This window comes from Bos javanicus, chromosome 1 (assembly GCF_032452875.1).
Source record: "Bos javanicus breed banteng chromosome 1, ARS-OSU_banteng_1.0, whole genome shotgun sequence".
Taxonomy (NCBI): domain Eukaryota; kingdom Metazoa; phylum Chordata; class Mammalia; order Artiodactyla; family Bovidae; genus Bos; species Bos javanicus.
In genome coordinates, this window is record NC_083868.1 from 141358085 (window position 1) to 141370713 (window position 12629).

At 41.4% G+C, this 12629-nt stretch overlaps 1 long non-coding RNA gene across 1 annotated transcript; it reads right to left on the reverse strand.

Moving 5' to 3' along the window:
- Positions 1-845: 845 nt before the first annotated feature.
- On the reverse strand, positions 846-12025 carry LOC133250693 (uncharacterized). Its single transcript, XR_009737404.1, has 2 exons — positions 8241-12025; positions 846-3040 (listed from the first exon to the last, which is right to left on the reverse strand). It is a non-coding gene; the product is annotated as an uncharacterized LOC133250693 (long non-coding RNA).
- Between the last annotated feature and the right edge of the window lie 604 nt (positions 12026-12629).

Below are 12629 nucleotides of genomic sequence, written 5' to 3' on the forward strand. Positions count from 1 at the left end.
TGTGGGAGGGAGACAGAAAGAAAGGTAGGCTTGGGGGAGGCCCTGAAGGAAGAGTAGGATACAGTTTAGTGGAGGGGGGAGGTGTCCAAGCTGAAAAAGGACCACCATTATTCCCTCCAGTCCCCCAAAGAAGGATGAAGGCAGCTTGCACTGTGTGCAGCCAGTCAGAGCCAAAGACAGGCTTCAGAGGGGCCACTCGGGTCTGAACTGGCTCTTGACCAGGTGGCTGGCGTGCCCTGCATCGGCCGGACTAAGCTGTAAATGTGCTTCCGCAGCACCGTCCAGCTCTGTCATCTCTGCCCACTTGTTTTTTCTTTTCCTGATAACGTACATGATTGAAGCACTCTTCGTACTTCAATATGTGTATTTTATGCAGTAAAGTACACATATAGCCCTATAACTTTTTATGTAATATTCTTGTGTACTCGCCGCCCAAATAAAGATAAAGAACTTTTCCATCACACCCGCACATTTTCCCCAATTCCTTTCCAACTGAGTATCTTTCCACCCCTGCACTCAGAGGAAACCACCGTTCAGTCTTCTGAACCACAGGTGACTATTATCTGCTCTTGAATGTCGTCTGAATGTGATCAGTCATTCATTCGGTATGGTATGCATGTTGTTTTTGTAACATTTATTGATTTGGCTGTGCTGGGTCTTAGTTGCGGCATGTGGGATCTTAGTTCCCTGACTGGGGATTGAACCCAGGCCCCCTGCATTGCATCTTAGACATTGGACTGCCCAGGAAGTCCTGATATTCATGTTGGTTTTGAGACTTATCCATGTTGTTGCACTTAACAACAGTGCTTTCTTTTTCTTTTTCTTTTTTTTTTAATCCATGAGTAGTATTTTACCCTGTGAGTATACCACAGTTCATTTATCTTTTTTCTTATTGATAGACTTTCGGATTGTGTGTGGGTTCGGGCTATAATCTTCTGTGGATGCTATCAACATAAATGCCTGCAGTTCATGTTCTAGGGGATGGTGCTGAGGTGGAGTTGCTGCATTGTATACTAAGTGTGTTGGGCTTTATTGGAGACCACAGCAGAATACACATTCTTTTCAAGCTAGCATGAACATTCGCCAAGAGATACTGCTTTCTGGGCCATAAAACACAGTTTAACAAATTTAAAATAATAGAAGCTATATAATGTCTGTTGTCAGACTTACAATGGCATTAAACTGGAAATAAATAACAGATAACTGGAAAATACAAAAATACATGGAGATTAAACAACATGCTTCTAAATAAAACCTGGGCAAAGAAGAATGCGTGCGTGCTAAGTTGCTTCAGTCATGTCTGGCTGTCTGTGACCCTATAGACTCTAGCCCGCCAGGCTCCTCTGTCCATGAGATTTTCCAGGCAAGAATACTGGAGTGGGTTGTCATTTCCTCCTCCAGGGGATCTTCCCAACCCAGAGATCAAACCTACATCTCCTGCATTGGCAAGCAGATTCTTTACCACCAGCACAATAAGAAAATTTAAAATATTTTGAACCAAATGAAAATGAAAACATAACTTATCAAACTTTGTGGGATACAGCCAAACATTGCTTGGGGAACACTTACAGCAGTGAATGCATATATAAGAAAAGAAGAAAGACCCAAAGTTTCTACCTTAGGAAATTAGTGAAAGAAGAGCAAATCAAATCCAAAACAAGTAGAAAAAAAGAAATAATAAGAATGAGAGCAGAAATCAGTAAAATAGGAAATCAACAAAACAAAAAACTAGTTCTTTGAAAAGATCAATAAAATTGATAAGCCTGTAGCCAGGCTAAGAAAAAACAAGAGAACACAAATTACCAATATCAGAAATTAAATTGAAATCATCACTGCTGACTCTATGGGCATTAAAAAAGTATTAAAAGAATACTGTGAACAACTTATGCCTACAAATTCTTAATTTAGATAAGTTGGACCAATTCCTTAAAAGACATGTTGCTGGCCAAAATCTTGGCTTTCTCTGCACACCAAAGACAAATAAAAAAATACAGAGACAGAGTTTGTAGGCAATAGAAAGGTCGCTTTGATTCTCAGCCAGCAGAGAGGGGAATACAGTAGGCTCATGCCTCAAGAACTGTCCTCCTTCCATGAGGAGTCTAGAGGCTTATATAAGATGAGTGCTAGCAGTCAGGAGTCAGTGATGAGGAACAAAGGTGTTAGGATTTTGTTCAAAGACACTCATAGGCTCACGTCAGTCACCCAGTAATTGAGTCCGGCAGTCCAGTGGTTCTGCAGCCTTCTTTCTGATGTGTAAAAAAGAGGAACTACAAAGGGAAGAGGGTGTTGTAAGGCTAAGCAAAGGGTAATTAATACACATGAAATGTAGCTCTTGCAGACTTAGGGAGCAGAAAATCAAACTTAGTTACAGACACGCAGAGTAAGGAACAGTTAAAGTAAAAAAGCTAAGAATGTTCAGGCCTCCTCACTGTTTTCTTTATCTTCTTTGTTTGCAGGAAAGAGAAAGAAGGGAGGAAGGGAAATAGGTATTGCTCTTGTCTGGCTGAGGACAGAACCTCAGTTTTGCTATTTGACAATCACTAGCTGTTCAGGGCAGGGGCCCAGCTATCTCCTTCAAATTTCCTTTGAGAGACATGAACCCTAAGAAATCTTTAGTGGGGTGATGAGGGACAGACTGTCTGTCTTCCATAACTTCTTCAGTGCTGGCATGGGACTCATAGACCCTACCTAGTGGGGGTCACGGAGCACTCATCCTGTTTTATTAAGGGGCCCCTGGGTGAGTTTTGTGGTTATTCCCACAGGATCTGTTTAGGGGAGTGACTGTAATCGCTACATCATCATTATCTTGATGTAAAACTGTTGTTATCTGGAGGAGACAAAACTTAACAGACAGTTTAAAAAAAAAAAAACAGAGGCCATAGATGAGTAAAAGAGTTATTGTAGCTAGAGGCCAAAGAAGAAGAAGCAAGATACATTTGATGACAATTTTGACTGTGATTCAGATAGGCTCAGTGCTTGGGTCTTCTTGTCCAAACGAATGGAGCAATTTGGACTCGAAAATAGTTGGAGGAATGACAACCTGCACAATAATAGGCAAAATAGAAAAAAATTATCCGGATGCTAATTTAGACTTAACATTAGACTTAACATTGAGGAGACTTGTAGCCAGGTAGCCGGTTGTCTGGGTTTATCTAAGTAGGTCTTAACCTTTAATGTGGCTGTTGGTCATTACACATGTGTTTGTTTTTTTGTTTTTGTCAACACATGATCCAGAGCAATTTCATTGTCTAAACATATAATAGTTACAAAAAGAGACCTTTAGAAAGTAAGGTTGTAGTCAGCAGCTGCTAGCAGACTTTGTTTTTAGAATGGCTGATGGCATCCTAAGTCTGACACAGCTCAGGAGACTCGAGTTTTTAACAATATAGGACTTGTCTGAAATACCATTGTGTCACCTAGTTATTTCCATAACTACTCTATTTTGACTTTAATTGTAATTTTTCCTTGTTAGCCAAAGTGATTGTAACCATCAATGATGTTAATGTTTCTCTAGGTATGAGAAGATGTAAAAATCAGGGCTCATAAAAATCTTCTCCTGAAAGTGTCTATCTGAAGGTCTCTTCTGCCAGTTTTTCCAAAGCACAGAGTGCCTCATTCCTAATTTCAATCTTAAACTCCTTTCAGGGGGTATTGAAGGTCAACAGCTTCAGTGGCCATGATTTAATCTTTGTAGAGGTAGATGGCAATTGCCAACTTGCAGTTGGCAGAGCCCCTTCAGGGTCATGAATCTGACCATAGTTTGGGGATATTACATGACCATTTTGTCCCATGGTGCTAGGAATGCTCATTCCCAGATCTGGTGAAGGTTTCGTTGACAGGTCACTCAATGTGCTATTACTGGACTAGGCCATAAAACAGTATTCAAGATTCTCTGGACTACCTGTACTTACTAGTCCTTGTGGTCCAGGAAAATATTCCCTTTTGTTGTTTCTTCCCACATCTAGACTTACACTGTTACAGTCGTTGACCTTATATGGAACTGCATTTCTGATCAACTGCTCTAAGTCATCTAGTCATCCTTATTTTTGTTGGAGGACTGGTTACACACTGGGTACAGTAAGAAACAATAATCTTATAAAATAGGACCTAAGTAGTGCAGCTGATAACACTGAAAAAGTCATAGTGTAACAGGGAGACAAAAGCATAAGCAGTTTGGAAACAAAGGACAAATTAAACAATGATTAATATATACATTGAAGTGAAGTCGCTCAGTCGTGTCCAACTCTTTGCAGCCCCATGGACAGTAGCCTACCAGGCTCCGCCGTCCATGGGATTTTCCAGGCAAGAATACTGAAGTGGGCTGCCATTTCCTTCTCCAGGGGATCTTCCCAACCCAGGGATCGAACCCAGGTCTTCTGCATTGCAGACAGACGCTTTACCGTCTGAGCCACCAGGGAAGCCCTGATATGATTAATATAACTAGTTATAATTCAGTTGCAGTAAACCATCAAGTCCATAGGAGAGCCAGTTGGAGAAGCTAAACTCTAGCAGGATCAGGTAGGGTGGAAGAGAAAATGTTTTATCTTTGTTTTTATCAACCTGTTGTAGCTCACAGCATAAAAGAAAAGATATTTTTGAAAAACAGAGATTCAAGCTAGTATATTTTCTAAAGTCACAAAGTAATAGATCATATGTATCAGTTCATTCAGTCCCATGTAATTGAATTTTGATGACTTAATGACATGCCTATATTAATTAGATCAATAAATTTAAACATTAATACCAGTATCAACTTAATATTAGGTATTTCCCAGTTTACGTGAGCCTGAAATTCATTTTGGTCAGTTTATTTAAATGTAGCATCTTTTCTTAAACAATTATATAGAGCTCCTTATGAATTTAATTTCAATATTACCTTTCAGAAATAGAGATAATCTCATGTAGAATGGGTACACAGACATAAATAGGCAGACAAGAGATCTGATGGCTTCACTTAAAAGCTTAGTAATGAACCAGGCATTACAAGATAAGTTTAATAGTTTATCAGGTACTTATGACCTGTATTCATATTCTGGCTGAGACATTTGCAAGACAAAGACGGTTGTTTAGTTTTTCAACGAACGGTTTTGTCACCTTAAGTTACTAAAGTCAGTGACAAAATTTTTAATCAAACTGAAATTTATTTTACAAGTTCTATATTTTGTAACTTTAGAGTTTAAACGATTATGCCTTCAACGGTTTGTATAAGGCATTCAGCAAAGGCCTTTCTGAATTTATAAATTAAACCAAAGCAGAATTACTGTTTTTATTTTTATTAGCCCTTGTATGTTAGTTTCCAGTTTTTACTTATTTTGTATGGCGCAGGTAACTCTACTGGTTTATTCAGTATGTTAATATTTTCTTAGTGGCAATCTATATGCCTTATCTATCCCACAATATAAGAGTTGTAACCACCTGATATAAAGCTTAAATATATTAATTTTATATACCTTTATCTAAATTCCACCAACTCTTATAACTTTAGTTTTCATTTGGATCCAATCATCAAGCTTTTATCTTGGGGGAGAGTTTAGAAGGCTTTTTCTTTTTGTTCCTTACTTTATCTACTTGTTATAAAAGGTTCTGGGATCCCCAGAGTCGGGTAGAGCCCAGGAAGGCAGGTCCTTTCTCCTTTTGATAAGATTAGAGCTCCTGTTAGAGCAATCAGCTCAGCTCTCTGTGCAGAGGTGGAGGGGCGGGGAGTGCAGGCAGGGCTGCTGCGACAACTGCCTGCTGCTCCGTAGCTACTCTGTAGCTGCTCCGTATCCTGCATACGTCTGACCCTCCTTCCCTAAACTACTGCCATCAGTAAAGAAGTGCCAGTCAGCCTCACTCAGAGGCTTACCTGTCAAATCCAGTTGACTGGGGTAAGTGGTCTTCAAAACCTCCAGGCAGTTCTGGAGGATCTCCTTCTTAGAGAGTGAGGGAAGCAGGGTAGCAGAATTTAAAACATTGGTCACTCCAATGGTGACATTGGGATCATCAAGGAGGATTGCCTTATGTTTTCCCATCCTCTCTGACGTTAACCAGTATCCACCCTTTTGTTCCAAGAGGACCAGGACTTAATGTGGGATGTTCAATGTCGTTGTATTGTTGCAGGAAAGGGACCCCTTCCAGGGCCCAAAACTGGGCTCTTGTCTAACACTCGGAAATGAATTGTCCGAGGAGACACATCTGCTGACAAAGCAAGAGATTTTTTTGGGAAAGGGCGCCCGGGTGGAGAGCAGTAGGATAAGAGAACCCAGGAGAACTGCTCTATCACATGGCTTGCAGTCTCGGGCTTTATGGTGATGGGATTAGTTTCCGGGTTGTCCTTAGCCAATCATTCTGACCCAGAGTCCTTCCTGGTGGTGCACGCCTTGTTCAGCCAAGATGGATGCCAGAGAGACGGATTCTGGGAGGTGGTCAGACAGGTAGTGCCTCCTTTTGACCTTTCCCAAACTCTTCTGGTTGTTGGAGGCTTATTAGTTCCCTGTTCCTTACCAGGACCACCTGTCATAAAACAACTCATGCAAATGGTTACTATGGTGCCTGGCCAGGGTGGGCGGTTTCAATCAGTGTGCTCCCCCTAACAGTATGGGCAAAGTAAACCTTTCTGTAGATCACAGGTGGTGGCCACTGCTTGTAAGCAAGGGAGCCAGCTGGCAGCTGTCGTGTCCAGCTGTTTTGAAAGATAAGCTACTGGTCAGGGAATGTCTCCCACCAGTTGTATAAGTATGCCCAGGGCCATCCCCTGCCTCTCATGCACACATAGTTTGAATTCATTCTGGAGATCAGGCAGGCCTAGGACCAGAGCAGTCATGAGTTTCAGTTTCAGAGTTTTGTAAGCTTTTTGACAGTGTATGTGTTAGTCACTCAGTCTTGTCCGATTCTTTGGAACCCCTAGACTGTAGCCTGCCAAACTCCTCTGTCCATGGAATTCCCCAGGCAAGAATACTGGATTGGATTGCCATTCCCTTCTCCAGGGGATCTTCCCAACCCCGGTCTCCTGCATTGCAGGCAGATTCTTTACCATCTGAGCCACCAGGGTAGCCCTTTGGCAGTATCCCATCCAAACCAAAAGTTCAGAATCTGCACCTTTCAAAGTATGGTCTAATGGCTTTGCAGTTAGCCCCAAATTTGGTATCCTTTTGTGACAAAATCCCACAATTCCTAGGGACCCTGGAGTTGTCAGTGGCTTTTTGGTTTGTGCTCTAGAAACTTGTTTGTTAGTTTCTCTAATTTTGAAAGGGCCCATCATTTGGTCACCAATAAATTGTATCTCAACAGAGATTCAAGCCATTGTTGTTGTTCAGTCACTCAATTGTGTCTGACTTTTTTTGACCCCATGGATTGGCTCCTCTCTTCATGAATTGTCCAGGGAAGAATACTGGAGAGGGTTGCCTTTTCCTTCACCAGGGTATCTTCCCAACCCAGGGATCAAATCCGTGTCCCTTACGTCTCCTGAATCAGCAGGTGGGTTCTTTACCACTAGTGCTCGTGTAAGATGAGAGTTCGAAGTCAGGGGTCAGAGATGAGGAACAAAATGTTACAAACTTGTTCAAAGACAGTCACAGGCGGGCATCAGTAACCCAGTAATTGAGTCTGGCAGTTCAGTGGCTCTGTGGCCTTCTTTCTGATATGTTTTATAAAAAAGAGGAACCATAAGGTTAAGAGAGTGTTGTAAGGGTAAGCAAAGGATAATAGGTGCAAAATGTAGCTCCTGCAGAGTTAGGGGGCAGAAAAGCAAACTTAGTTACAAACATACAGAGTTAGGAGCAGTTAAAGTAAAAGAAACTAGGAATGTTCAGGCCTGCTCACTGTTCTTTTTATCTCCTTCGTTCTCAGGAAAACTCATTCCTCTTTTTCCTTTCCCCTGCAACAGACACAATTTGCCAAAACTCACACCAGTAGAAATAGACAACTTGAATAGGCCTACATTAATTAAAGAAATTGAATCGATAATTAATAACCTTCTAAAACAGAAAGCACCAGGCCTGAATTCACCAGTCAATTCACCAGATGAAATTCTGACAGACATTTAAGGAGGAAATTGTAACAATTCTCTATAATCTCTTTCAGAAGGTAAAAACAGAGGCAATACTTCCTAACTCATTCTGGGAGGCTGTTATTACCCTATTACCAAAACCAGACAGGGACATTACAAGAAAACTGTAGACCAATACTTCTCATATACGTGTAAAATTTTTCAACAAAATATTATCAAATCAAATCAACAACATATGAAATGAATTACATACCACAGCCAAGCAGGCTTTATCTTAGCTATGCAGGACTGAATCAATATTCAAAAATCCATTAATGCAATCCATCACATGAACAGGCTAAAAAAGACAAATCACATGATCATATTAATAGATGCATTTGACAAAATCCCGATATAATCACAGCACAGAGTTCTTGGTTAAAACTCTCAGGAAACTAGAAATAGAGAGGAACTGCATCAACTTGATAAAGAATGTCTACCAAAAAACCAACAGCTAGCATCGTACTTAGTGGTGAGAATCTCAGGGCTTTCCCACTGATGTCAGGTACAATCAAGGATGTCCTCTCTCATGACTCTGGTACTGAGCATTCTATCTATTCAGTAAGACTAATAAGAAAAAGAAATAACAGGTACACAGATTGGGGAGGAAGGAATAAAACTGTTCACAGACGACATGATCATCTGTACAGGAAAATCTAAACAATCAACAAAAAACTCCTGGAATTAAGTGATTAGAACAAGGTTGCAGGATCCTGGAACTAAGTGATTAGAGCAAGGTTGAAGGATACAAAATTTATTAACTTGACATTAAAGTCTATCACTTTTTTTATACACCAGCAATGAACAAATATAATTTGAAATTAAGAACACAATACCATTTAATTAACACCCTCCAAAATTAAATACATATAGATCTAACAAAATGTCTGCAAAATCTATATGAGGAAAGTACAGAACTTTGATAATGAAATCAAAGAAAAATGAAATAAATGGAGAGATATTCTGTGCTTATAGACAGACTCAGTACTGTCAAGATGTCAGTTCTTCCCAACTTGATCTGTAGATTCTATGCCATCTCAGTCAAAACTCTTATGTTATGGACTTTGGCAAACTGATTCTAAAGTTTATTCATAGGGGCAAAAGACCTAAGATAGCCAACACAACTTTGAAGGAGAAGAACAAATTCAGAAGACTGTCACTACCCAACTTCAGTACTTACTGTAAAGCTACAGCAACCACAGCAGTGTGATATTGGTGAAAGAAAAAGCAAATACATCAATGGAACAGAATACAAAGCTCAGATATAGACCTACCGAAGTATAGTTAGGGCTTCCCTGGTGGCTCAGAGGTTAAAGCGTCTGCCTGCAATACGGGAGACCCGGGTTCGATCCCTGGGTTGGGAAGATCCCCTGGCGAAGGAAATGGCAACCCACTCCAGTACTCTTGCCTGGAGAATCCCATTGAGGGAGGAGCCTGGTAGGCTACAGTCCATGGGGTCGCAAAGAGCCTGACGCGACTTCACTTTCACTTTTCAAGTATAGTTATGCTTTTAAACTGTGGTGTTGAAAAAGACTCTTGAGAGTCCCTTGGACTGCAAGGAGATCCAACCAGTCCATCCTAAAGGAGATCAGTCCTGGGTGTTCATTGGAAGGACTGATGCTGAAGCTGAAACTCCAATACTTTGGCCACCTCATGTGAAGAGTTGACTCATTGGAAAAGACCCTGATGCTGGGAGGGATTGGGGGCAGGAGAACAAGGGGACGACAGAGGATGAGATGACTGGATGGCATCACCGACTCGATGGACTTGAGTTTGAGTGAAATCCGGGAGTTGGTGATGGACAGGGAGGCCTGGAGTGCTGTGATTCATGGGGTCGCAAAGAGTCGGACACGACTGAGCAACTGAACTGAACTGAACTGAAGTATAGTTAGCTGATCTTTGACAAAGGAGCAAAGGTAATACAATGGGACAAAGATGGTCTCTTCAACAAATAGTGCTGGAACAACTGGACATGCACATTAAAACAGACCTTACACCCTTTACAAAAATTAATTCAAAATTATAAAACTCATAGAAGATAACATAGCAGAAGCCCTAGTGGCCGTGGGTATGGTGATGCCTTTTTTGATGCAATGCCAAGGCACCTTCCATGAAAGAAATCATTGATGACCTCAGTTCAGTTCACTCACTCAGTCATGTCTGACTCTTTGCGACCCCATGAATCACAGCACTCCAGGCCTCCCTGTCCATCACCAACTCCTGGAGTTTACCCAAACTCATGCCCATCGAGTCAGTGATGCCATCCAGCCATTTCATCCTCTGTCGTCCCCTTCTCCTCCCACCCTCAATCCTTCCCAGCATCAGGGTCTTTTCCAATGAGTCAACTCTTCACATGAGGTGGCCAAAGTATTGGAGTTTCAGCTTCAGCATCAGTCCTTCCAATGAACACCCAGGACTGATCTCCTTTAGGATGGACTGGTTGGATCTCCTTGCAGTCCAAGGGACTCTCAAGAGTCTTCTCCAACACCACAGTTCAAAAGCATCAATTCTTCAGTGCTCAGCTTTCTTGACAGTCCAACTCTCACATCCATACATGACCACTGAAAAAACCATAGCCTTGACTAGATGGACCTTTGTTGGCAAAGTAATGTCTCTGCTTTTGAATATGCTATCTAGGTTCGTCATAACTTTCCTTCCAAGGAGTAAGCGTCTTTTAATTTCATGGATGCAATCACCATCTGCAGTGATTTTGGAGCCCAGAAAAATAGTCTGAAACTGTTTCTAGTGTTTCCCCATCTATTTCCCATGAAGTGATGGGACCGGATGCCATGATCTTAGTTTTCTGAATGCTGAGCTTTAAGCCAACTTTTTCACTCTTCTCTTTCACCTTCATCAAGAGGTTTTTTAGTTCCTCTTCACTTTCTGCCAAAAGGGTGGTGTCATCTGCATATCTAAGGTTATTGATATTTCTCACAGCAATCTTGATTCCAGCTTGTGCTGCTTCCAGCCCAGCATTTCTCATGATGTACTCTGCATAGAAGTTAAATAAGCAGGGTGACAATATACAGCCTTGATATACTCCTTTTCCTGTTTGCAACCAGTCTGTTGTTCCATGTCCAGTTCTAACTGTTGTTTCCTGACCTGCATACAGGTTTCTCAAGAGACAGGTCAGGTGGTCTGGTATTCCCATCTCTTTCAGAATTTTCCACAGTTTATTGTGATCCACACAGTCAAAGGCTTTGGCATAATCAATAAGGCGGAAATAGATATTTTTCTGGAACTCTCTTGCTTTTTCTATGATCCAACAGATGTTGGCAATTTGATCTCTGGTTCCTCTGCCTTTTCTAAATCCAGCTTGTACACCTGGAAGTTCTCAGCTCATGTACTGTTGAAGTCTACCTTAAGGATTTTGAGCATTACCTTGCTAGCATGTGAAACGAGCTCAATTGTACGGTAGTTTGAACTTTCTTTGGCATTGCCTTTCTTTGGGATTGGAATGAAAACTGACCTTTTCCAGTCCTGTGGCCACTGCTGAGTTTCCCAAATTTGCTGGCATATTGAGCGCAGCACTTTCACAGCATCATCTTTCAGGATTTGAAATAGCTCAACTGGAATTCCATCACCTCCACTAGCTTTGTTCATAGTGATGCTTTCTAAGGCCCACTTGACTTCACATTCCAGGATGTCTGGCTCTAGGTGAGTGATCACACCATCGTGATTATCTGGGTCATGAAGATCTTTTTTGTACAGTTCTTCTGTGTATTCTTGCCATCTCTTCTTAATATCTTCTGCCTCTATTAGGTCCATACCATTTCTGTTGTTTATTGAGCCCATCTTTGAATGAAATGTTGCCTTCGTATCTCTAATTTTCTTGAAGTTTTAATTTTATTGATGACCTAGACTTCACTGGAGAAGGCAATGGCACCCCACTCCAGTACTCTTGCCTGGAAAATCCCATGGACAGAGGAGCCTGGTAGGCTGCAGTCCATGAGGTCGCTAAGAGTAGGATACGACTGAGTGACTTTACTTTCACTTTTCACTTTCCTGCATTGGAGAAGGAAATGGCAACCCACTCCAGTGTTCTTGCCTGGAGAATCCCAGGGATGGGGGAGCCTGGTGGGCTGCCGTCTATGGGATCGCACAGAGTTGGACACGACTGAAGCAACTTAGCAGCAGCAGCAGACTTCATTAAAATTAAATACTCTACCCTGCAAAAGACAATGTCTAGAAAATTATGATAAGCCACAGACCTTTAGCAATCTGATTAAGGACTGTTATCCAAAATATACAAAGAAGTCTTAAAACTTAAAAACAAGGACTTCCCTGGTGGTACAATGCGTAGAAATTTGCCTGCCAATGCAGAGGACATCGGTTTCATCCCTGGTCTGGGAGGATTCCACGTGCCGTGGCGCAGCTAAGCCCTCGGGCCACAAGAGAAATCACCACAATCATAAGCTTGTGCACAGAAATGAGTAGTAGCCTCTGCTCACCACAACTAGAGAAAGCCATGAGCAACGATGACGATCCAGCACAGCCAAAAAGAAATAAAACTAAATAAATAAAAATTGTAAAACTTAACAAGAAAACAACCTGTTAAAAAAGATTAAATACCTTGACACCTCACCAAGGAAGACATACAGAT